The following is a 27,365-nucleotide window of genomic DNA, read 5'->3' as shown; positions in this document are numbered from 1 at the left end:
TTTCTTTCTTTCTTTCTTTCTTTCTTTCTTTCTTTCTTTCTTTCTTTCTTTCTTTCTTTCTTTCTTTCTCTTTCTTTCTTTCTTTCTTTCTCTTTCTTTCTTTCTTTCTTCTTTCTTTCTCTTTCTTCCCTTCCTTCCTTCTTTCTTCCTTCCCTCTGTGCCTGTTTTTTTTCTTACTTTCATTTATGCATTCCTTCTACAAATATTTACTGAAAAAAGATAATGCCAGAAGTATTCTTCTAATCATAACTAGGTGCTATAGGGAAAATAGCAATAACATATGCTCTATTTTCCAGGAGCTATCAGTGTAATGGAGATAATATTTGGCAGAGGATTATAGAAATAATTTTCTAAAATTATAGTAAGCACTGAAGGAAAAACACAGAATGCAGGTTTAGGACTAACTTAATGAGAGTTCAAGTTCATAAACTTTCTCCCCTACTAAAAATATATTAGATATTGACATTGAGATTTTAGGTTATTTTTTAGTAAATCTCCCTATTATGGGGTGTTAAGTTTATAGTGAAAACAAAGTATCATGTAGGGGGCAAACTAAATTATTCAGAAATCAATTCACTGAATTTCCATGGCAGTCATGGAAAAATTTGAAATGAATACTTAGGAGAGCAGTATTTAACATAATTGTAAGTTATTACATAAGCACCTGGAGATGTAAACTAAAATATTTAAATAATGAATCTTTGTATTTTTTTTATTTTAGCAAATCTTAATGATTTATGGTGTATTTGAATAAAGAGGTGGCTTAATCTGTGGTCAATAGGACATACATAATAACATGTGTTAAAAAATAAAGGAAGAGAATTTTTGCAATTCCATTTATAAAAGTTATTTTCCCAAATCTCTAGTTTGGCACCTATTTATAACATTAATATAACAAACATCCTTTTCCCCCCAAATATCTTTTGAATGCAATATATTACAAATGAATATTCAAAATGAAAATAAGACAAGATATACCCTTCAGCTAAAACTAACATTCTGTCCAGATGTCAGGTTGGATTTAAACTTTTAAAGCCTGACTTAGAGTTTGACACTAATTTCCTTCAATGCCAAACTAAATTAGCCTTAAGAAGTGCAAAATGGCTAAAAATAACTGAGCACTGTATTCTTTTCTTCCACTATATATAAATATTTCCTTTTAGGACTAACATCTCTTCATGATTGCTTTTTATGGATGCATATATGAAATAAAATATCTTTCATTCACTTTCTCACATGCAATGTATGAGATTTCCTGCTCAAACCTGTAAATTTAACAGATGAAATTACAGTTGTAGTGCAGCTAAGTGGTACAACCTGGTAGTAGCAGCTTAAGGACAAGGACCCAGAGTGTTGTATTTCAGGACAGTACTTCTGTCTCTTGAGAAGGGTTTGCAAATTAGTAGTTTACAGGTCAAATATGTTTTCTAACCTGTATCCTGCATAGGTATTGTACTGAAAGTCAACCCAATGTGACTTAATGTGAATCACTTTAGTGTTTCTGATTTGCCATACTAATTCTGATCCCTACTAATTCTGATGTTTGTATAATAGGTCTAAAATATGATATGTACTTGAGTATAACAAAGATTGTATTCTTCATTTTATTATTTTTTTAAAGATTATTTATTTATTTACTTGAGAGAGAGAGAATGAGCAGTGGGGAGGGGCAGAGGGAGAGAGAGAGAAGCAGACTCCCTGCTGAGCAGGAAGCTGATGCTGGGCTCCATCCCAGGACCCTGGGATCATGACCTGAGCTGAAGGCAGACACTTAACCATTGAGCCACCCTGGTACCCCTGTGTTCTCCATTTTAGTTAACTCCTTTCTCTGTCAGCAGATGTCCTATAATGAGGTTGTATGAAACTAGTGCATTGTAAGTGATATTTCTGCTCATCTATCAAATTTAAGGAATGGCCACTTTAGGGAATGAGTATATTTGATTTGCATTTAAATTCTATTCAACATTCCTAGTGTACCTAAGTATTATGGAGTCAGGTAAGCTAAAATCTTTATTTCCTATGTAGTATTTACTGTAGTTAAATTATGATTTTGGTTTAGGGAGTCAGGTACCTTTATTTAAATTTGGGAATGTTTAGTGAAATGGAGGTGTTGTTAGTGTTGATTTTGCTATTTCTACATTTTTTTTTTCTTCTGGCAAACCCAGTCATAGAGGCTTTGTTCCCGCAGTAACTTTATCAAAGGATCCAATTTTCAGGATTTCAACAGGCTAGGTGCAAGCATTCATACTGTACATGTGGATCATGATAGGTACTGAGTGGTTTTGAAGTCAGCAGGGGCTTTGGGGTTGTGGAGGCAGGTGCAAAAGTGGTTCTAGAACCGTCATACAGGATAGTTTGCAGTCATTCTATGTGTCCAAGCTAAAGTCGCATTGCTTCAACCCTCCCATGTTTCTTTAGACCACTTAACGCTCTGAAAAAAGAAAAAAAATATTCCTTGCCGAAACTAGTAACCAAAAGGTATCCACTTTCCCCTCAGCTTGACTAAACTTTATACTTCCTCCTCATTCTAGGCTTCTGGCTTCCCTTTTCTTAGTACATTTACCTTAGAAATCTTATAATTGTAATTTCTTTTTCTGCCTCTTTGAGATACAAATCTTTTTGTTAGTCTGTATCTAGAAGTCTTACTGATTTATTGTTTATAAACATGTTTCTAGGTAAAAAATCATAACAGAAATAATGATAATATTGTAATTTTTATAAATCAAATTTCTTTCTAAGTGTGTTATGTCATAACAATGTTAAAACAATGTTAAGTAATAGGAATGATATATTCTTGTCCTGATTGTGACTTGAAAGCTAATGCTTTAAAGCTTTAAAGCAGGATTTCCAGCTGCTAAAATGATGCTGATTTGTATAGAATTTAGATTACTATTTTGGGTTTTTTTCCCAGCTTTATTGGGGTATGACTGCCCAATAAAAATTACATATATGTAAGGTATACAACATGATGCTTTGATATACATATATATTGTGAAGTGCTTACCACATGCAACCTAATTAACATTCATCACCTCACATAGTTACCTTTGTGTGTGTGGTGAGAGCATTTGAGATTTACTTTCTTAACAAATTTCAAGGATATAACACATTATTAACTATAGTCACTATGATGTACATTAGGTCACTATAATTTCTTCATTTATAACTGAAAGTTTATACTCTTTGATCAAAACCTCCTCTTTTTGCCCCATCCCAGGCTATTGTAACTACCATCCTTCTCATTGTTACTAGCAGTTCAACTTTTTTTTTTTTTTAAAGACTTGACACATACATGAGATCACACAATATTTATCTTTCGGTGTCTGGCTTATTTCACTTAGCAGAAGGTCCTCTGGATTCATCAGTGTAGTTCTTTTCCTTTTTTTTTAAAGATTTTTAAAACTTATTTATTTGAGAGAGAGAGAGGAGAGCAGAGGGAGGGGCAGAGGAAGAGGGACAAGCAGGCTCCCACTAAGTGGGGAGCTGGACACGGGGCTCAGTCCTAAGCCAAAGTCAGACACTTAACCAACTGAGTCACCTAGGTGCCTCCATCAACGCTTCTAAATGGCAGGATCGCCTTCCTTATTTAAGACTGAATAATATTACATTGTCCATATATATAGCAGAAGTGACAGTGAGGTTTGTTTCTTTCCAATCCTTTCCAATCCAAGAGGGAGAAGCAGACTCCCCGCTGAGCAGGGGACCCAATGTGGGACTCAATCCCAGGACCCCAAGATCATGACCTGAGCTGAAGGCAGATGCTTAATGGGCTGAGCCACCCAGGCATCCCTCTGTTTCTTTATTTTTATCTTTCTCTCTTGCTTCCTTTCTCACACTTTTTGCACAGGTTAACAATTCATCTTAGTGGTGATACTGGGCACAATTGTTTTCTTTCTATCTTAGGAGAAAGCTTTCAATATTTACCACTAAGTATAATAATTGATGCAGAAAGTTCCTGTTGACATCTTTCTTTTTTTTTAAGATTTTATTTATTTATTTGACAGAGAGAGAGACACAGCGAGAGAGGGAACACAAGCAGGGGGAGTGGGAGAGGGAGAAGCAGGCTTCCCACGGAGCAGGGAGCCCGATGCAGGGCTCGATTCCAGGACCCTGGGATCATGACCTGAGCCGAAGGCAGACGCCCAACGACTGAGCCACCCAGGTGCCCCCCTGTTGACATCTTTATTATACAACATTATATATCTGACAATATAGCATTTTTGTTATACTTTCTTATTAATTTAAAAAATCTACACAGGTAGGTAGATAGATAGATGATAGATAGATAAACTGAAGGGTAAATATATTGCAGATATCTTTTTTAGACAGTGTCTTGCCTGTTCACTTTCTTAAGGTATCTTTTGAAGAAGCAAAATTTCTGATGTTAATGAAGTACAATATATAAACTTTTAATTTATGTTTTTATGTCCTTACCACTTTTTTATGTTCTGCTTAAAAGAAATTTGCTTATGCCAAATTTAAGAAAATATTCTTCTACCTAAGCCTTATTTTATCTTTTACTTTGAGTTTATGCTGGAGGAAAAAAGAAGTTAAAGCAATTGGACTGTGATCTATTTTTTCTTAAAGTTACCAAGTGAATATCCCAGAGTAAATGTAAGAAACAAGGTGATCTGCTCTAATCACACTGAACAGGCTAACTAATTGTCTTTGTTTGGGTGGCTATAATAAATGTACCATAGACCTGGTGGCCTAAATAGCAAACATCTATTTCTCACAGTTCTGGAGGCTGGCAAATCCCAGATCAAGGTGCTAACAGATTCAGTGTCTGGTGAGAACCCATTCCCTTGTTCATTAACAAGCATCCTCTCACTATGTCCTCATAGGGTGGAAGGGGATAAGAAGTTTTCTTTCCTGAAGTTTCTTTTATAAGCATACCGATCCCCTTCATGAGGGCTCCACCCTCATGACCTAATAACTTCCCAAAGGCCTCACTGCCAAATAACATCACATTTGGTATTAGGTTTCAACATATGAATTTTGGGGAAACACAAACATTCAGTATACAGCCTTATCCCTCACATAAATGAAATTATGATATTATGATATTTAATTGAGGAAGGTCCCTTTCTTTGGAATGTTATTAGGCATTCCTGGTTATAGACTGGTTTTAGTAAATTAATACAGAAGGTATGGACCCATGAGCCAGGATTTTAAAAATATCATGTATTTTGGGGTATAAAATGGAGATATTTTATAAACTAGATGCTCCCCAATAAGAGACAATAATCTAAGGACCACAGTTTGATACACCATTTACCCCAAACCAGAGAGAATATGTCTTATCTAAGAAAAAAAGACCTTGGGGGTTGCCCTCAATATCCAGACCTGGATATCAATGTCCATACTTCCTCTGTGTCTCTTGTTTCTTTCTTTTTTTTTAATTATTAGCAAATCTTTACTGGGTAAGATCTCTTATTTGTATTAGTCTAATTTGAAAATCCAAGTCTTTGGGTTAGCTAAATATTTTCTCACAAATTAAATTTTGTATGAGTTATGAGGTAAGGGCCAACATTCATTTTTACCAGATAATTACCCTATCAATAAAGCACCAGTTACTCAAAAGAACATCTTTTTTTCTTACTATTTTGCTGCAGCACATTTGTTGTTGTAATTTAGATGATCATATTTTCTATTATATCCATTAACCTATATTTCCATCCTTACGCCAATATCATATTCCTTTTATTAGTGTGAATTCACAGTGAGGCTTGATATTGTTAGTATAAATACTACAGCTTTGATTGTTTTCTTCAGGATTATTTTGCCTCTTTGGTATCCTTTGCAATTCTACATACATTCTAGAACCATCTTATCAATCTCCACAAATAAAGAGGAAGGCAGGAAGGAAGGAAGGAAGGAAAGAAGGAAGGAAGAAAGGAGGAAAAGAGGAAAGAAAGAGAGAAGGGAAGATTCTGTGATCCCTACATTTTAACTGAAACTGCACTAAATTTCTAATCAAGATTGGAGATTGACATTTAAACAATACTATCTTTCATTCATAAATATGATATAATCTTCTAATTGTTTAGATTAATTAATATCTGCAATAGTTTGTAATTCAGTGTGAGTTTTCATATCTATAGTGAGACTTCTTGGTATAATTTTGATGTTTTACAATATTATTGTAAATGACATTTGTTTTTTAATTGATGATGGGTGGTGATATATAGAGACAATTAATGTGTGTATATTTATTTGTACCAGTGACCTTGCTTTACTTATTTATTAATTCTAATTCTATATCCTTTTGGATTTTCATCTTCCAAAGTCATGTTATCTGTGATGTTACTTTTATACGTCCTATACCAATCTTTATACAATTTATTTCTCTATAATATATACATTTTGCCATTGGCAAAGGCATGTAGTACAATGTTCAACAGAAGTGGCCACAGAAATATTTTTTAATTTTGTTCCCAAAACTAGAGGAAAAACAATCAATATTTTGCCACTAAGTATGTTGCACAAAAATTGCTTTTACTTTTTTGAAATACTAATTATTAGATTAAGGAAATTCTATTATATTTCATTTAGTTAGAATTTTCAATATCATTGAGTATAAAATTTTATATTTTTATATCAATTGAGATGATTATAATTTTTTATTTTCCCCCTTTGTCTTCTAATATGGAGTGCACTGTTTTTCAAATATCAATTCAACTATTATTTAACCTTTCTTGTAATTTTCTTAGAAAATTTTCATTTTGAAGATATTCTGGGCTCATAAAATGAGTTGAGAAGTGATCTTTCATTTACTTTTTTCTGAAAAACTTGGTGTACTATTAGTAATATTCCTTCCTTAAATATTTAGAATTAACAAATAAAGCCATCTGAGTTTACAGCCATCAAAAAGAATGAAATCTTGCCATTTACAACAATGTGAATTTATTTATTTATTTATTTATTTATTTATTTATTTATTTATTTATTTAAAGGTTTTGTTTATTTGACAGAGAGAAAGACAGCCAGAGAGGGAACACAAGCAGGGCGAGTGGGAGAGGGAGAAGCAGGCTTCCCGCGGAGCAGAGAGCCCGATGTGGGGCTCGATCCCAGGACCCTGGGATCATGACCTGAGCTGAAGGCAGACGCTAAATGACTGAGCCACCCAGGTACCCCAACAATGTGAATTTAGCTAGAATGTATTATGACAAGCAAAATAAGTCAGTCAGAGAAAGACAAATGCCATACAATTTCACTCATATGTAAAATTTAACGAACAAAACAGATGAACATCAGAGGTGGAAAAAAAAAGAGACTCTTAAGAGATTCTTATGAGACTCTTTAACTATTGAGAACTAACTGAGGGTTGCTGAATGGGAGATGGGTATTAAGAAGGACATCTGTGATGAGCATTGGGTGTTATATGTAAGTGATGAATCACTAAATTCTATTCTGGAAACCAATATTACACACTATGTTAATTAAATACAATGTAAATAAAAAATTGATATAAAAAAAAGTCATCGGAGTTTAGAAATATCTTAGTGAAAAAGTCCTTAATCAGGGATTCAGTTACTTTAAAAACTATAGGGCTATGCAAATATTTTCTATCTCTTTTGTGTTGGTTGTAATAAATCATGATTTCCAAGAAATTTTTCCATTTCATCTAAATTTTCAAACTTATTAAAAACACATAGACATTGGGGAGGGTATGTGCTATGGTGAGTGCTGTGAATTGTTTAAGACTGTTGAATCACAGACCTGTACCTCTGAAACAAATAATACATTATATGTTAAAAAAAAAAAAGAAGAAGATAGTAGGAAGGGTAAAATGAATGGGGGAAATCGGAGGGGGAGACAAACCATGAGAGACTATGGACTCTGAGAAACAAACTGAGGGTTCTAGAGGGGAGGGGAGGTGGGGGCATGGGTTAGCCTGGTGATGGGTATTAAAAAGGGCACGTATTGAATGGAAAAAAAAAAAGAATCTATTTCTTGGTTTGTCTCTAGGAATAAAGTGTTGAAAGCCAAAAAAATAAAAAATAAAAAAAAAAATAAAATGATAAAAAATTTAAAAAAATCGCATAATATCTTATTATCACTTTAATGTGTGTAAGATCTATAGTGATGACTCATTTCATTTCTGGTATTAGTAACATGTGTTTTTTCATTAATCAGTCTTTCTGTGTTTGTCATTTAAAAATTTTCTTAAAGGCCCAATACTTGGGCTTGTAAAATTCTTTATTGTATGTCCCTTTATACTTGATGAATGCTTTTTAATGTAATTTCCAGCTCTTTCCTAGGATTTTGATAAGAATGTTGAGGTCACTGAAATTCAACTGTTCTTATTTCTTAATGCATTACTTATTTTCTGATCCTCAAACATTGAAACACCATACATATTTTAGCTCCATTTTCCTCTTCCCTATTTTTAAAAATATCACTGCTATATATTTAAATTCCACATAAATTTTAAGCTTCAGAAGACATTATCATTATCATCATTATTAATAATAGCATAATAGTGTAATAATACTACCATTGTAGCATTACATCAACATTCATTTAAATCATATACACTACTTCTTTGACCTTACCATGGCTTATTTCCTTTCAGATACTTTCTGTATCTCCATCTATAAATATTTTCCTTGTACTTGAAGGGTATTTTTATTTATTTATTTATTTTTATTTTATTATGTTATGTTAATCACCATGCATTACATCATTAGTTTTTTATGTAGTGTTCCATGATTCATTGTTTGCATGTAACACCCAGTGCTCCATTCAATACATGCCCTCTTTAATACCCATCACCAGGCTAACCCATCCCCCCACCCCCCTCCCCTCTAGAACCCTCAGTTTGTTTCTCAGAGTCCATAGTCTCTCATGGTTCATCTCTCCCTCTGATTTTCCCCCCTTCATTCTTCCCTTCCTGCTATCCTCTTTTTTTTTTTTTTTTTTTAACATATAATGTATTATTTGTTTCAGAGGTACAGGTCTGTGATTCAACAGTCTTTTTTAAATAGTTGTTTTTTTGTTTTTCTTTTTAATGTTTTATTTATTTATTCATGAAAGTCAGAGAGAGAGAGAGAGAGAGAGAGGCAGAGGCAGAGGGAGAAGCAGGCTCCCCGCCTAGCAGGGAGCCCGATGTGGGACTTGATCCCAGGACCCTGGGATCATGACCTGAGCCGAAGGCAGACGCTTAACCATCTGAGCCACCCAGGCGCCCCTTAAATAGTTGTTTTAGCACAAATTCAACAATCAAAGTCTATTCATCTGAAAATATGTTTATTTCAATTTGTGTTTTAAAGAATTTCTAAGTATAGATTTCTAAGTTAGCAGTTATTAATAACAGCACTTTAAAATTACATTTCATTGCTTTGTAACTTCCCTTAAAAGTAACATAACTTTTGGATAAAGGGTAGGAGTGACCAAATTAGAGGTCATTGCTAAAACAATCTATCATAAGAGTCTTACTACTATGGAATTTTAATTCTTCTAGTTATTTTTATGTCACAGCTTTCCAAAATCTTTACAAACATGGATTTTGTATTTTTTCTTTTTATTATCCTACTTTCTGTGGAAGGGACAATAGTAACTATGTTATGTCTGAAAGCAGACATTCTAATGTATTTTGTAAGTTTTGTTTTCATTACAATTCAAATAGGCATACTTATCCATACTCTAGTTATGAAAGGTAAATAGCATATTCTCAAGATGCTAGAGAAATGTTAAGTAGGACAAAGGTGGCTACTCATTAAACATAGTAGATGTTTGTATTAATTTAACATATAACCTTCCCAATACTGATTCCTTACTAAGTGTTAAAACTTTTAAATAAAAATTACTAACCTAGACATTTTGAACACTAGATTGGACTACAAAAAGTTCTATTTTCGATAATTTTCTTATATTATTCTAAATTGATATCAATTATTCTCTAACAGCTGTAAGAAATAACTACACTCTACTACTTACGTAGGCATGCCCTAAAACCATAATTACTGTCACATATGCTATCTCCCTGATTAGTATTTTACTCCCACTAGTTTTTTTATTGAAGTATAATTGACATACAATATATTAGTTTCATGTGTACAACATTGTGATTTGACATTTATATACATTGAAATGATCACCATTAAGTTGTTATCATTTGTCACCATACAAAGTTAATACAATATTATTGTCTATATTCCTCATGCTGTACATTACATTCCCATGACTTATTTATTTTATAACTGTAAGTTTGTACTCCTTGATCCTCTTCACCCATTTCATCCCCCCACAAGTCCCTTCTCCTCTGGCAACTATCAGTTTGTTCTCTGTATCTATGAGTCTGGTTTTGATTTTTGTTTTCTTGCTCATTCATTCTGCTTTTTAGATTCCACATATAGGTGAAATCATACAGTACTTGTCTTTCTCTGTCTGGCTTATTTCATTTAGCATAACATCCTTCAAGTACTTCCATGTTGTTACAAATGGCAGGATCTTCTCTTTTATGGCTGAATGGTATTTGGTGTTATACATATAAATTCATATATATAGATATATGCCAAAAATATTAGTGCCAAATTGTACATGTTTATAGGTAGTAACCATGTTCTCTGTGAAACATACACATATGTATTTTTTTTAAACATTTTATTTATTTATTTGAGAGAGAATGAGAGAGAGCACATGAGAGGGGGGAAGGTCAGAGGGAGAAGCAGACTCCCTGCTGAGCAGGAAGCCCGATGCGGGACTCGATCCAGGGACTCCAGGATCATGACCTGAGCCGAAGGCAGTCGCTTAACCAACTGAGCCACCCAGGCGCCCTACACATATGTATTTGAAATACCAACTGATAAATACTACAAAATAAAACTAAATGAAACTTGATGTAGCTGGAGTAAAATATCCTTTGCCATAATTACGGATATGTAATTATAGTTCTCAATTACAGATATTATATGTCTATAACACAGCTATTAATTTTGTCATTTCAGTTCCCCCAAATTCATTTGTTGGTTTTTTGAACACTAATCTACATATTTTCCAGACAGAAAAGAGAAAAACTCTAACTCATCCTCTGCAATGGTTTCCAATGATTGACTTCTTGAATCGTGTCATCTAATCTCTAAAGCAGCCAAAGTAAAGATTTAAAAAATGCTTTTATGTTATGGAATGGAAACTATCTTAGAATATACGCATACTTAATTTTTATATACACTTTCTTCAAAGTTGGAATCTTCTACCTTCTGCGCTGACTAGAAAACTGTTAACTACATATATTTTGACTTTTGGGGAAAACAAACTATTCTGAAATGGATCATATGCTATAGCAGTAAGATTTCTTTTCTAAAAAGCTTTTAGAATATAAATTAATTATTGCCATTTGTAATCCATTCTTATCCTTTTCTCACTTATCTTTCCTATTTTAGGGCAATTTATTTTCATTCTTTAATCATTTGATTAATAAAATACTATTTTTTAAATGTTTACTATGTGTTAAGTCTGTGATAGAGAAAAGAGAAAATTTTCACTCTCATTAAGGATTCCAATTGTATAATGAAAGACATTAAACACTGATTTTAATTTTCCATTTAAGAATATTTGTTATTGAATCATCTAGTTTTTGTGTTGCACTTGAGAAAGTAGAATTAAATGTATAATTTTTATCACTATTACACATTGCTATTTATTTTCATCAAAGTTGAAATCAGCACAAATTATGTAGAAAATAAACCTTTCAAGTTATAATTGGCCTAATCACAAATTCCTTTATCTTCAAATATAAAAATAGACAATTTTCTCCAACATATAAAAGTATTACTAATGAATTAAAACTATGAATTTGAGAGTAAGAAAAATATGATTGAAGATTAAAAACCATCATCTTAATCAGCATTATTTCTTTAACTAAATGAAAGGCAATTTAAAATAAATTTCATTTCTTTAATTAACTAGTCAGGAATATGTTTGATTAATGTAATTGTTTCTGAACTGATAATTTTGTACTTAAGAAAAGTGGAATGTTGATTTTTAAGGTTATACCAACTTTAAAAAATATTATAAAGAGGCTTATTTGGGCTATTTAGTGATGGCATGGTCTAACTACAAATGATCCAAATAGCTTGTTTTAAAAGACTCTACTCATGTCACTCGTTTGTTTTATTTATAGAATTTATTACAAATTGACATGTTATTAATGTTTACTTTTATTGCCTGTTATTCTCCACCTACATCCAGCACTCTGAATGCATGGACTTTGTCCATTGTGTTTATTGCTGTACCTTACAACATTTCCTGACATGGTATATGTTAAATTATTTTTCATGGAGGTAAAGAAGAAAGGAAGGAAGGAAAAAGGGAGAAAGAAAAGAAGGAAGGGTGTAAGGAAGGGTGTAAGAAAGGGAGAATTCTATTATTAGCAAGGATGTAGGAATAAATGTTGTCACTAGAATCCTTAATATCAAGGCCAGAAAATTATAACTGTAAGGAATGTTAAATTATTGGAAAATATATAGCCAAGAGCATAGCACGAAGTCAAGTTATTAAGCCAAAGAGTTGATCTTAATTGATAATATAGAATTTCAAGATAAAAGAATCAGGAATATAAATTCAGAAGGTGAAGACCAAAGAGTTAGCAATCCTGGAAAAGTATTGTATGTACCAGGCAATTCATTGATGTGTACAAAGACTTGGAATTCCAATAGCCAGACAACATCCAAGAATTGGATTCTTATCTTGTACTAAACTACTCAACCAGGTTCTTACCAAACCATCTTAGATGTGATCTTGTCATTTTTGTATACCTTATGACTTTAAATTGACCTTTATATCTAATTTTCTAAAATTCCTTTTATTTTGACCTTCTAATTTCCCCCAGGAACATACTTCTAATTATCCCTCCTGTTGCATTATGCTACCCCCATGCATGCAAACACACACACACACACCCTTCAAATGGCACTTTCCATTGGACATTTTCTTTTCAACAAGCTTCTAAGATTTTACCCAACAAACTTATATTGCTTACCCACTCAGTATCATGCGTGCAATGTGGAAATGAGAGTAACAATTAATTTTCTTTTTTTTGGAGATTTTATTTATTTATTTGAGAGAGAGAGACAGATAGCGAGAGAGAGGAGGAGCTGGAAGGAGAGGGAGGAGCAGGCTCCCCGCTGAGCAGGGGGCTGGACATGGGGACATGGGGCTCAATCCCAGGACTCTGGGATCATGACCAGAGTCGAAGGTAGAAGCTTAACCGACTGAGCCACCCAGGTGCCCCTTAATTTTCTTTTTTAAACAAACAACAGTACTTCCAGCTAAGTAGTACATTGTGAATTTAAAATTTTAATAATCCTGCATATTTAAGACATAGAAATTCGCTCTACAAAAAAAACTGTACTTCTCTACTTGTACTTTTTCCTAGGATTCTTACTTATTTTTAAATAAAAACAAAAATTATGTTTGTACTAAAAAACTGGCACAGGTCAAAATATAAATGTTAATCTGTAACTAATTCATTATTTAGTTACTTTGTGTTCCTAATTATTTCCAAGTGGTTTCAAGTGGTATTCACATACAAAGCAAAAGCCAGTAATGCTTTTTCTTACAATATATAGTAAAATATGTTTATTTTACTTTTTCATAATATCTCTGAACTCAAAAGAATATTTTTCAAATTTTAGGGATAAATGTTACAAATTTCTCATATTAAGAAAGAAACTCTCAGGATAACTTTCATTAGAACAATTCCTCTACTGAGAGCTAGTGCTAAGCTTTAATAATCCACTATTTTGATAATTTCTCATGTTTAAATAAGTAAATTTCTAATTTGCTTAATTTGATGGCCTTACACAAAATGTCTTCACAATTTACTTAATATCCCAAATAGCGCTCACACTAGTTTGAAAATACTCAGATACTAGTTCATATTATCACCCTCATATATACCACCTTGTAAATAAACACAGCACTTGTAATAGCCCAATAGAAAATGCTCAGAATTTCGTTGTGTTTTGTTTTGTTTGTAAATAGTGCACAATAATAAGTAATACTTGTGGTAAAATATATATGGAAATATTAAGTATATATATAATATATATTAAGCTCATAATATATAAGTATGTAATATAGCAATAGATACATACTTGGCTTTTATCATAGTTGTAGTTAAAAGGAATTCAACTAAGGGGCACCTGGGTGGCTCAGTTAGGTATCTGACTCTTGAATTAGGCTTAGGTCATGGTCTCCGGGTTGTGAGGTCAGGCCCACCTTAAGCTCTATGCCAGGCTAGGAGCTTGCTTAGGATTCTCTCTGTCCCTTTGCTTCTGTCCCTCCCCACCAAAAAAAAAGGAATTCAACTGAAAGAATTATTTCTCTCTGTGTAATCTGTTGTCACAAAATTTTAGCTTAAAAGACAATCCCAACTGGAATTTAATAAGATAAACTAAAAGAGAATTCCCATTTAATAGGGTTCTTGGCTTTGCATATTTATTTCCTTTTAAATGAGCATTTTATATATTTCTTTTAAACACAACTATTCAAATATAAAGAATAAATTTGTAGAAGACAACCCAGTTGATGACAGTTCTTCTCTATAGTCTGTAAAGTATTGGAAGAACTTTGTTTCTATGAAAAAATGTTATTACTATAAACTTTTTCATACTGAAGTAAAAAACTTGAAGTAGAAATAAGCATATAATCTGGACTAAAATATTTCATATATAATACACAACTACCAAACTCTATACTCAATACTTGATAGACAAATTTTTTTAAAAGATTTTATTTATTTATTTGACAGAGAGAGACACAGCAAGAGAGGGAACACAAGCAGGGGTAGTGGGAGAGGGAGAAGCAGGCTTCCCGCAGAGCCGGGAGCCTGGCGTGGGGCTAGATCCCAGGACGCTGGGATCATGACCTGAGCCAAAGGCAGACGCTTAATGACTGAGACACCCAGGCACCCTGATAGACAAATATTTTTGTGCCACTATTGTCTATAACACGAAATGCAAATATTTTTCTAACTGTTCAACATGGCCCTTGACTTTGCTTTCTGTAAGTTTTTGCTTTTAAAGGGTTTTTATTTAATATAATAAAATTTATTAATTTTTAAAATTCAAATTCATATTCTTTTCAATATTTATATATTTATTTACTCTGGGTTTACTTAATTTTTAAGCAAAGATTCATTTCTAGCAGAATGATATATTTCTGACAACTGCATTTGCATTTCAAATTGCAGTTAAAATTGCATTTAATACACTTTGAATCAATCACTTCACATATACTTTGTGTTCATGTTTGATTTCTTCTTTCTTCTTTATATTTATTCTGATTAACTCTATCCTTACTCTTTTTTTGGTTATATTTACATATTTTTTATGGAATTGAATTCAGCATTTGCTTTCATTTCATTTTTCTCTAGTTTTTCTAAAATTTACTAATTTATGCATTTTTATATCTTTTCATATGCCATTGACTTGGATTATATACTTCTTGTTTTTATTTTGCCAGCATTTATTTTCCTTTCCATTATCTGGAAATAAACACCTATTTTTCTTTTCTTTTTTTTAATAAGCTCCATGCACAACATGGGGTTTGAACTCACAACCCTGATTAAGAGTCACATGCTCTACCGACTGAGCCAGCCAGGCACCCCTAACCACCTATTTTTCTAATTAAAAACGGAACAGCATTTACTCAGGGGCTTATCCAGACTAGAGAGTAAGGAGTTGCTAAAATTCATTGAGTGTTCAATATGTATCATAGTCTGTTAAAGTATTAATTTAACTGACCTTGAAAGAAACCTATGAAAGGGTTCCTACTATATCCTTATGTTATAGGTGTTGTAACTGAAACATAGAACAAGCAAGCGTTTTGAGGAGAAATTTATATCCTTCCTTTTAAGGATGAATTGCACATAAGATATAATACAAAACACTGGCCAAAGTCTGTTTGAATTCATACCACTTGCTCTCTGTTCCAGCCACAGGCATTTTTATTTTTGCTGTTTCTAGCAAATACCTTGATCATTTTTGCCTTAGATACTTTGCATGTATCTGCTTAGAAAGTTTGTATCAGGTTTGTTTGTTTTTGTTTTTCATAGATGGCTCCTCATCAGAGAATTCTTCCTGTTTGTCCAAGAAAACATAAGTCCATTTCACTTACAATAGGCAGTGTGATAATGTGATTAAATCTGTTTGGTGGCAGACTGCCAGATCTGAATCCTAATTATGCAGTTTAGTAATGTCAAAATCTTAACACAGTAATCTACCTTTTGTTTCTCATTTTCTATAAACTTTAGTTAATGCCTAAATCCAACTGACTAGAATATTTTAAAGATTAGGTACAGTAAAGCACTTAGAAGATGGCCTGGCACAAAGGAATCACTCAGAAAATTATATCGAAATGTATTTTTTATTAAAGATGTACATTATTTTAAAAAGATGTATATTCTTTATTGTGCAAAACATCTTCTCCCATTTTTCTCTGTAGCTACAGAAAAATAATAGAAGTAGAGGATGCTAGAGATTTGAGGTCTATGTTCAATTTTATTGAAAAACAGAGTTTTCCTCTATAAAATGGAATATAAAGATTTCTAGTTTCCTAATCCATTAGGTTATTATAAAACTAAAATTACACTATTTATAAATCTAATTGTTTTTAAATAACAGGAGAAATAGAGGCATAAAATAATTAGACATCACATTTTCTTTAGTCTTAAATATATTTAATGTAGCTCCAATATTTTATGGTTTTTTTTATTTTGCATGTTTTTTACTTGTCCAGGAACTAATAAACAAAACAACAGAACAGACTGAAAATATTTCAAAGACTCTTTGACCTATTTGACATTTAATATGCAGGGTACCGAATGGCTTCTGATGTAATTAATTGTCCCTTCCAAAACTACTTCTAAAGTACATTGTGATATCTGTGAACAATAGATTTTACTACACATGAGAATTTTACATCTATAGCTTCAGTTATATCTTCAATTAATTTGAAGTTATACAAGTTGTTCTAATATATACTTTCATGGGAGGGGAAATTTTCACCAAGGATTATAATATATTGATGTACTCTCTCCACTACTTCCTTAGGGATTTCCAGGTTGTAATTGCCTTTTTTTTTTTTTAACTAGAATTATATAATATTGTCCTTTGTAACTCAATTATTTAAAAATCTCTGCAGATGTTTTAGTTATATAAACATTCCATAATAGTTCCTTCAAATATAAAGCAATTAACATTTGTAAATGACTTATTTTCAATAGCCTAATAAATAGATCAAATTGTTTGAACAGTGATTATAACAAGTAATTATGTAATGAGAAATTGCTAAATAATTACCATAGTCTAACTTGCATAAAATATTACACATCAAGTACATATTACCAAATAAGAACTTATTCTTCATGAATTCATTGTTTAAAGAATCATTTCTCCTTTATTTTTAGTCATTAAAAAGAAAAAAACAATAAGAAATTATCTGAAACATTAAAAATTCAAATGTCATAAATGGTTACATTTCTGTAAAATGTATTTTAAAAACTAGAAATACTTCCAAACCATTGATGAAGGCATACATCTCATTTCACAGTAGCTATAGAGATTTTATTGTCTATAAATATGACAAGAAGCTAATAAAGATAAGACATACAATGTAACAAAGAAGTGGATTCATAAAGCACTTAGTTACAGGCATGTACTCATATTTGAATTGAGTTTGCTTACCCACATGCACTGTAAAAATAAACATTATAGAAGACAGATTGAAGCTCAAGATTAATTAAGGAATTTACATGGCAATAAAAATATTCTTAATGGACAACACAGTCCATCATTTTTCATGAAAGTATATGTTGTAAAAGAACTTGACTCACATATTTAATTCATATTAGCATTTATTTACCAAAACCATGGTGCATACAAATATGCTAACTACTGCAGATAAAAAACAAAACAAAACAAAACCACTTGGGACACCTGGGTGACTCAGTCGGTTAAATGTCTGTCTTCCACTCAGGTCACGATCCCAGAGTCCTGGGATCGAGTCTTGCATCAGGCTCCCTGCTCAGCGGGGAGCCTGCTTCTCCCTCTCCCTGCCGCTCCCCCTGCTTCTGCTCTCTCTCTCTCTCTCTCAGACAAATAAATAAAATCTTAAAAAAACTCACTATTTTAAAGTTGGAGAATTTAAAAAGCTAGTAGAATGATAAGACAAATCCATAGATAAGCATAAATTATACTAGAATATGTGTCTTGATTATGAAAATTTAGAAGTAAAATATACCATAGCTGTTCATACAACAAAATGAAAAAACAAAACATCTTGAAAAATAAGAAAAGTTCCTTGGGAAGGTGGTAGTTTAGACAGGCACTTAAGAAGATAATTTATATAGGGAAATCTTTACAAGGAAATGCCTTTTAGAAAATGAACCCAAAATATGATTCATTTATGTTGAAAAATAAATAATTATTCAGAGTTACATGTGTATATAAGTAATGAATGATGAGAGCAAAATGTAGGATGAGACTATGTTGTAGAAAATCACTGTTCTAAGATTAGAAATGTTGACTAAAATAACTGGAGGTGTTTATTCATTATTTGTGTAGTAGATCAAAGAAACACACTTGGAACTGTTTCGAGGTAATGAATCTCAAAATGTGATAAATGAAAATGGAGATGGAGGAATAGGCCAAGAACAGTTAGCAAGTCCAGCCCAATAATAAGACAATGCAGTGAGAATGGGAAGGAATGGATAGATTTATTTTGTTTTATTTTTTTAAAAGATTTTATTTATTTATTTGACAGAGAGAGAGAGAGTGAGAGCAGGAACACAAGCAGGGGGAGTGGGAGAGGGAGAGGGAGAAGCAGGCTTCCCGCGGAGCAGGGAGCCTGATGCGGGGCTAGATCCCAGGATCCTGGGATCGTGACCTGAGCCGAAGGCAGACGCTTAATGACTGAGCTACCCAGGCACCCCAGGAATGGACAGATTTAAAATGCAGTATAGGTTATGTTGTGATGGGCACTGGATGTTGTATGTAAGTGGTGAATCACAAAACCCTACTACTGAAACTAAAATTACACTCTATGTTAACTAACTGGAATTTAAATAAAATCTTAAAAAAATAAAAATAAAATGCAGTGCAAGTTAGATATTTTAAGGCTGTGCAGCTGAGTGAAATTGGAGGTAAGTGAGAGATGAGAATTATTTTTTTAGTATAGTTGCTTAATGCAATTATAGTACAGTCACGGACTCTGAAAATTCAGGAGTCATTTGTATTAATTTTTTTTTAAGTGGTTAAATTTAGTTCAAAATATACTCAGCTTTAATTTCTGGTAGAAGATTATGGAGGCAATGGTTAAGATCATGGTTAACTGAAGTTAGAGGAAGTAATGTGGAAGAAAAACTGAGATAGGAGGTTGACATCTACTCCTCTAACTAATCTCAATGTGTTCTGACTGTGATAAGGGTCATGAAGAACAGTTGAGGTAGCAGCCTGCCACAATCACTACAGTTGTAATTCAAGATACGCTTTGTTTTATTTTCCAAGTCTAAGAACCCCCCATGAAGCCGGGATGATAGAGTGGGTGAGACAATTGATTATTTACACTGACAACCATGACAGTGGAGAAGTGATAGGCATGAACTCTATGCAAGGATTTATCAAGGATGAAGCCTTCAAAGGTTAAAGCTGGGGAGAGAAATTCAGTCTTGGTCCTTATAACACACGTACCATTCTCCCCCTTTGCAATATTATCCACTTCCTTTGTGTCTGTCATTAGCTCCATGAGATGACTCTCAAATTTCTACTTCTAATCCAACTTATTCCTCAATTCCAAACCTGCGTTTTCTACTTAGAGTTGAATAGGAGGCACTGCTGTTATATCAACACAGATTCAAATTATTAGTAGGCTGGTGAAAAGCTGAGAAGGTGCAGACATTTAGAATTGGCTGGTGGATTAATTAGCATATTTAAAATGTACAGCTTTTTGACAACTTTATCTCCATGTAATGGAGAGAAACAAAGTGAATGAAATGCAGTAATAGGTTTGTCTTAACTGTATCTTAGAAATAAGTAAAATTAAACAAAATTAAATCTAAGCAATACAGGCCTATGCCAAAAGCAGGAGAAAATATGAATATTGAGCTAAATGGTAGAATCCAGAAGCTCAAATGGAAAATGAACCTATTTTTGTACATAGTATTGAACGTTGAGGTGTCATTTGGATTATATACACTTAGGGAAAATATTAGTGAGCCATTAGTGAGAAGAAACTTGCAGGCAACAAATGAAATTACCTAAGATGACATTCCAATCCCTGTACAATAATAACATTTTAACAGAAGAAATCCAAAATTGTTGTAATCCAGGAATGAGATGCAATTTGCAACTGCCAAGTCTAAGTATTGGCTATGATCTATGAAGGAGTAAGAGCAAAAACAAAGTTATTCTTCCATTAATATTTCCTCCCTCACTAATTTCCATCACCACTGGTATCGTTGGTACTTGAGCAAGCCCACCTCTGTTCCCTCCTAAGTGCTTCTGCGCCTGCTATTTCCATCTACCTGATAGGTTCATTTGTCCTATGATGATCTTCATGATCAGCATCTTCATCAGATAAGTCTCAGCCTAAATTACATCCATTAAGTGAGACTTTCCCTGACTACAAAGACTACATTTTTATCAGGATGAATCCTTACTCACTACTCTAAATCAAGCACTGAACTTAAGTAAAGAAAAACATTAAAAGGACAGTAGCTTTTTTTTAGTTTATTTTTTTATTAACATATAATGTATTATTTGTTTCAGGGGTACAGGTCTGTTATTCATCAGTCTTACACAATTCACAGCACTCACCATAATACATACCTTCCCCAATGTCCATCACCCAGCCACCCCATCCCTCCCACCCCCCTCCACTCCAGCAACCCTCAGTTTGTTTCCTGAGATTAAGAGTCTCTTATGGTTTGTCTCCCTCTCTGGTTTCGTCTTGTTTCATTTTTCCCTCACTTCCCCTATGATCCTCTGTTTTGTTTATCAAATTCCTTATATCAGTGAGATCATATGATACTTGTCTTTCTCTGATTGACTTATTTCGCTTAGCATAATACCCTCTAGGTCCATCCACATCATTGCAAATGGCAAGATTTCATTTTTGATGGCTGCATAATATTCCATTGTATATATACACCACATCTTCTTTATCCATTCATCTGTTGATGGACATCTAAGCTCTTTCCATAGTTTGGCTATTGTGGACATTGCTGCTATAAACATTGGGGGTACAGGTACCCCTTCAGATCACTACATTTGTATCTTTGGGGTAAATACCCAGTAGTGCAATTGCTGGGTCGTAGGGTAGCTCTACTTTCAACATTTTGAGGAACCTCCATACTGTTTTCCAGAGTGGCTGCCCCAGCTTGCATTCCCGCCAACAGTGTAGGAGGGTTCCCCTTTCTCCGTATCCTCACCAACATCAGGACAGTAGCTTCTTCCAGGCTTTTAGGAGCTTGTTTTTTTTTTTTTTTTTTTTTTTTTTGCAAAAAACTATTTTTCTACAATGGACTTTATAAATCACTAAGGATAAGTTGATGAATGATGCATTTAGAGCTCTTTTTTATGCATGGGGCTGACATTACAGTAGTGTTTGAGTTAAAAAAATATATAAATAGGTAGTATATGTGAGAAGGGTCAAAAAGGAGATGCCATGTCTACTGTGGGAATTTCTTAGAAATGGCTTGAGTAGGGTCTCAGTGGAAGAGTTACCTAAGAAGGTCGTATTTCAGCTAAGCATTGAATGAGCAGAGATTATCTAGGCAAAGAATGAGGAGAGGATTGTATCATTCAGAGGTCACAACTCATGCAAAATCCTGAATTGCAAGGATGCACAGTCATTTGAGAAAATGCAATAAAAAGTCCAATGACTGGAGCACAGTGAGCAGGATGGAGAGAAGCATTGACACATTTGAAGATGAAGGCAAAAGCCAGATTATGCAAAGCCTTACATGCCATGCTAAGAATTGCAGTGTTTATCTTAAGAGCAATATAGAAGTGTTATTGACAAGTTTGCATTTTAAAAGTTAACTTACTGCAGTGAGGAGAATTGTTGGGAGTAGGAACAAGTGTTGATAAGGTATGATCTTTAAGTAGAGAGAACAATAATTCTTGGTTTGTTCTTGTTAATGTCAGTTATCTTTATGTAATTATTTACATCAGCCTTTTCATGTTCAAAAGTGTCCCAAATTGAGAAATGACATAATGGTCAGTATAAGTAGACTTTGTACTTGTCAGGAATTAGTGACTGAAGATGACATCACAAGGAAGAATTTGAAATGTATTTAGATGTTGAATGTGAATTCGACAGGAATATGGGAATGAGAGAAAAGGCGAGTCTGGGATGATGTCTAGGATTCCAGCTTGCACAACTGGTAGAGGTGCTTGCTTCTTGTTTAATTATAAGAGGAAGGGTAAGGGTACAATATTTAATGCCAAAAGTGTTAGGAGTAGGAAACAAGAAGGGAACTAAGGATGAACTCAGTTTCTTGACACATGGAGTTTTAATCATGTATGAGACATACTACTAGAAATATCAAATAGAGAAATGGAACTGTATGTCAATCAGAATTTTGAACCGTATTTCTAAATGGAAACTGAAAATGAAGTATGGATGAAGTCCTCATGGGAAAGGTAAATGGCTAAGAAAAAGACCAAGAACTGGTAGTGAAACACATGACAGGGAAAAGGAAAGGATGATGTTAAAAGATACCAAAAGAATATTAAAAGAAAGAAGAAAATAAAAGATTATGGTATTCCACAATCCTATGGAAAAGAGTATTTTGAGAGAAAATACTGAAAAATTGAACCTATTTTTTCTAAGATGTTATATATGATGAAGCCTAGTGGACTTAATTGCCTAAGTGAAGTCTAAAGAAGCCTTTGACATCTTTACATATAAATGAAATGTGTGTCATGGAAGAAGAAAATCCCATGAAGCAATCATACTTTTACTCTTCACAAAGTAGTCCTTTTTGAACATGATCTGTCATTATATATTGTCTACTCTTTTGCTAATTTTGTTGTTAATTCCCATCTGTTAGTTCAGGAGGAATTATCGTAAATAACGTTTTCAGCCATTTTAATAACAAGATGTAATCCTTATCTGATTTCCTTACATTGTCAATCTTCAATTGTGGGCAATCATACTGACTACTTTCTCGGAATTACTGAATGTTACGTAAGAAAGTCACAAAATCATACTAGTACAATAGTCCATTGACCAAATATTTAACATGTCAGGCATTTATTATGTACCAGGCACTGTGCTACACAACAGGGACACTAGAATATGAGCAAATGAGCAGATGGAACTCTCTCCTAAGGTTGAGTACATTTGGCCTAATATTTGTGAGCTTGCTAGATACTTGACTTTTTGTAGACTAAAACATGTATGTAAGTCCTGATCTAACTAAAAATTTCATTGCTGCATGAGAATAAGTACTTGCTTTATTCATAAAAATGTGTGATTCACATAAGTTAAAGCAAGTTTGAATAAATAATTTGTATTTTACTATTTACTGATATTTGGGACAATCAAATTATGAAATGTCTCAATCAGAAATTAGCAATGCCCTACAAGATTTCAGAAAATAATTTAAATAATATATTATTAAAATGTTAAAAAAATTTAAAAGTGAGTAAGTAATAAAACAATAAGTAGCATAATAATCATTGTAAAACAACAACAACGACAACAAAAATAAAAAAAGACCATGAGTGAAATTGGGAGTAAATATAGCAGAATGCATGCTATATTTCACCTAATGCCTAATAAACTAAACCAAGTAAAACAGAAAATTACCAACTAAGGAAAAGAGGTTAAAATCTCCTGGTATAATCTTTAAAATATGGTTTTCTAAAAGAACTAAAAAATAAAACATGGTTTTCAAGATCAACTACTTCTTGCAGTATGGCTTACTAAATATCTTGAAAAGAACTTTGATTTAACATGCTTAAAAGCAATTGATAAAATACGTTTTAAGAAATCCCATAACATACATAGCTTAGTTCACATGAAGAAACTACAGGAATTATGCAATAGACAAGAACAATTAAAATGTAAAAGATAGTAAAAACCAGAATAGGAAGTTACTGCTAAAGCTGTGCCTCTCTTTTATAATTAAATAAGATGTTTGGGTTTAGATGGACATACTGGGGAGCATGGAATCTTAGATTCATGCAGGGTACTGGGACTCAGGTTAACCCCAGAGAAAGTTTATGGAAGAAACATATCCAATGGCAGAATAATAAGAAAAGGAAAACTACCTATGCTAAAATTTGAATGAAAATAAAGCAAACTTCAGTTCCTAACCCAGGCATATTCTGCAGAACATCTACCCAATTAGTATTTTCTTTGAAAGAATCTCTCTTGGTTTTTAATATCCAATTTTCCTATGAAGTGTATATCTCACTACAATGTATTTCAGCCAATACTTATAGGAAAAAGTACACGTGCATTCCCAAAACTCCCTGCAATATTATAAATAAGCATGTAGGAAAAAAATCTACATGAATGGATAAAGAAGACGTGGTATATGTATACAATGGAATATTACTCAGCCTTCAAAAAGGATGAATACTTACCATTTACATCGGTGTGGATGGAATTGGATTATGCTGAGTGAAATAAGTCAATCAGAGAAAGAATTTCATATGGCTTCACTCATATGTGGAATATAAGAAACAGTATGTAAGAACAGAGGATCATAGGGGAAGGGAGGGAAAACTGAATGGGAAGTCATCAGAGAGGGAGAAAAACCATGATAGACTCTTAAATATAGGAAACAAACTGAGGGTTGCTGGAGGGGAGGTGGGGGGGATGGGATAATTGGGTGATGGGCATTAAGGAGGGCATGTGATGTGATGAGCACTGGGTGTTATACACAACTGATGAATTACTGAACATTTCAAATGTAATTTGTAGAATCTCAAATGGTGATTTTTTTTTTAAGATTTTATTTATTTGACAGAGAGAGAGAGAACACAAGCAGGCGGAGCAGCAGGCAGAGGGAGAGGGAGAAGCAAGCTCCCCGCTGAGCAGGGAGCCTGACATGGGGCTCGATCCCAGGGCCCTGGGATCATAACCTGAGCCAAAGGCAGACGCTCAACCAACTGAGCCACCCAGGCGCTCCAAATGGTGATATTTGGAAAAACACTTCAAGCATCAACAAAGGTGATGTATATAAAATGTATGTAGGTGTCACTAAGTAACTATAGACAAAGAAACTGTTTAACAAATATGTGAATTGCTTGATTAAACAGGTCGAAATTATTTAAAAAGAGTTTCACCCTAATATGATCATTTATTCGTCCATATTAGCACTTTACTCAGTTTTAGCTGTACTACTCAGAAATCTCTTGGGGATCTTGCATTAAGGTGTCCAAAATTTTGTATTTTCCTTTCCTTTTTAAAACAATGCAAAATCATGCAACCACACATAAAAACATCAAAAACATTAAACTTAATGAAATGTCTTATACAAGAATGCATAATATACAATTCCAAGTCTATTAAGTCCAGAGCAAGCAAAATTAATCACTGGTGCTGGAAAAAGTCACAATAGCTATTACTTCTTAAAGAGTGAGGACAGAAATTGACAAGAAGAGATATAAAGAAATTTTCTGAGGTGATGAAAGTTACCTACATTTTGACAGTAGTTTGGGTTACAAGTGTATGCATTTCTCAAAATAAATTAAATACTAAGATCTCTGCATTTCATTTTATGGAAGTTTTACCTAAAATGATCATTAAAAATATAGAATACTAACTAACTTCAGCATGCTAAAATGTCTACGGGTGAAGTGTAATGATGTCTGCACTTATTTTGAAATTAATCAAAATAAAAGGTGGATGGATGGATATATGTAGAGAGATGATAAAACAAACAGTAAAAGAGATGTCAAATCTTGGTGGTAGAATGGTAGAATGTGGGTGATCATGGAAAATTCCTTTTCATTTTTCCGTATATTTGAACATGTCGTTATAAAATGCTAAAAACAGTTAATAACTAATAAAAAATGAACTCCTAAGAATCCCTGCCATGCAGAAATTCTGATCTGAAGACCTGGATGACGGCAGATACAGATACAGATCTCTCCATACGCTACTTACGTTGTCTAGGAAACCCAACTCTTGAAAATTACCTTAAATTAGGCCTGAGTAGGTAAAAAGCAGAGGATACCTGGTAGGAAAAAAAACAAAAAAACATGTACTTATGGCACAGTTGCACTTTAAATCAAAATTTAATTTCTGATAAAATTTGCAAACTGTGGACTCAGAAAAAAAAAAGGGAAAGAGAAAAAACGAAATAGAGACAGAGACAGAGACTGATAGCTAAGTAGAGAATGCAAATCAAATGGAAGAACAGTCAGTAGAAACAAATAGCAGGAAAAGTCCCTTCCCCTCGACTTCATGTAATGGGATTTTCATACACAGAATATAAAATTAATCAAGTTCATCCAGCTAAGAATTATACTTTAGATAGTTCTCTTCTTTATAGAATATATCAATAGTCCATTTAACTGGAAGTTTATTTCACAAGGAGATTAAATTGTGTCTCCTGACTTACCTTTTCCTGAGGGAGGAGTGTGTGTGGAATAGGAGAAGCTATTGAGAAAAGGAATAAGCAGACGGCAGGCTATTCACTATGATTCCTAATACCCTAATACCAAACAATAAAATAAAAAATGAAAATAGGTGAATTAAATCTCTGACTACAATATCTAGGAAAAAAAGATACAAAATAAACCAAAATAAATTGTGGAAGAAAATAATAAAGATAAGTGCAGAATTTAGCAAGGTTAAAACAGCTAATAAGTTAAAATGCTCATTATTGAAAAAATTCAATAGAATGTAAAACTGCTACATAACCTTTGCATAAAAAGTTGATAAAGCAAAATTCAAAAAATAAAATGTGACAAGAAGAAAAAAACTATTAAGTTAGAGAAAAAATAAAAACTAGACAACTTTGCAAAACTCTGTGGAAGTAAATTTTAAAACAAATAAAATGTAAAATCTCCTTGGAAAATAAAATTCTTAGTAAAAAAGAAAGCTTAAACAACCACATTTTCTCAGAAGAAAGAGAAAATTACTAAAAGATTACACTACTAATCCTGATATCTTTATAGGGAAATTCTATTAAATTATTAATATCCACATAATCCCAAAGTGACACAAATTGTCCCAGGGAATGGAAAAAGAAGGAAAACTTTCAAAACCTTTTCATGACACATAAACTTTATACTTAAACCTGTTAAAGATGGTATAGAAAACTATAGAAACATTTGTAAGTAAATAATAATACAAAAACTCAAATAAAATAAAAACAAATAGAATCCTATTCT

This window comes from Phoca vitulina, unplaced genomic scaffold (assembly GCF_004348235.1).
Source record: "Phoca vitulina isolate PV1807 unplaced genomic scaffold, GSC_HSeal_1.0 scaffold5, whole genome shotgun sequence".
NCBI lineage: Eukaryota > Metazoa > Chordata > Mammalia > Carnivora > Phocidae > Phoca > Phoca vitulina.
This window is presented reverse-complemented; position numbering follows the sequence as displayed.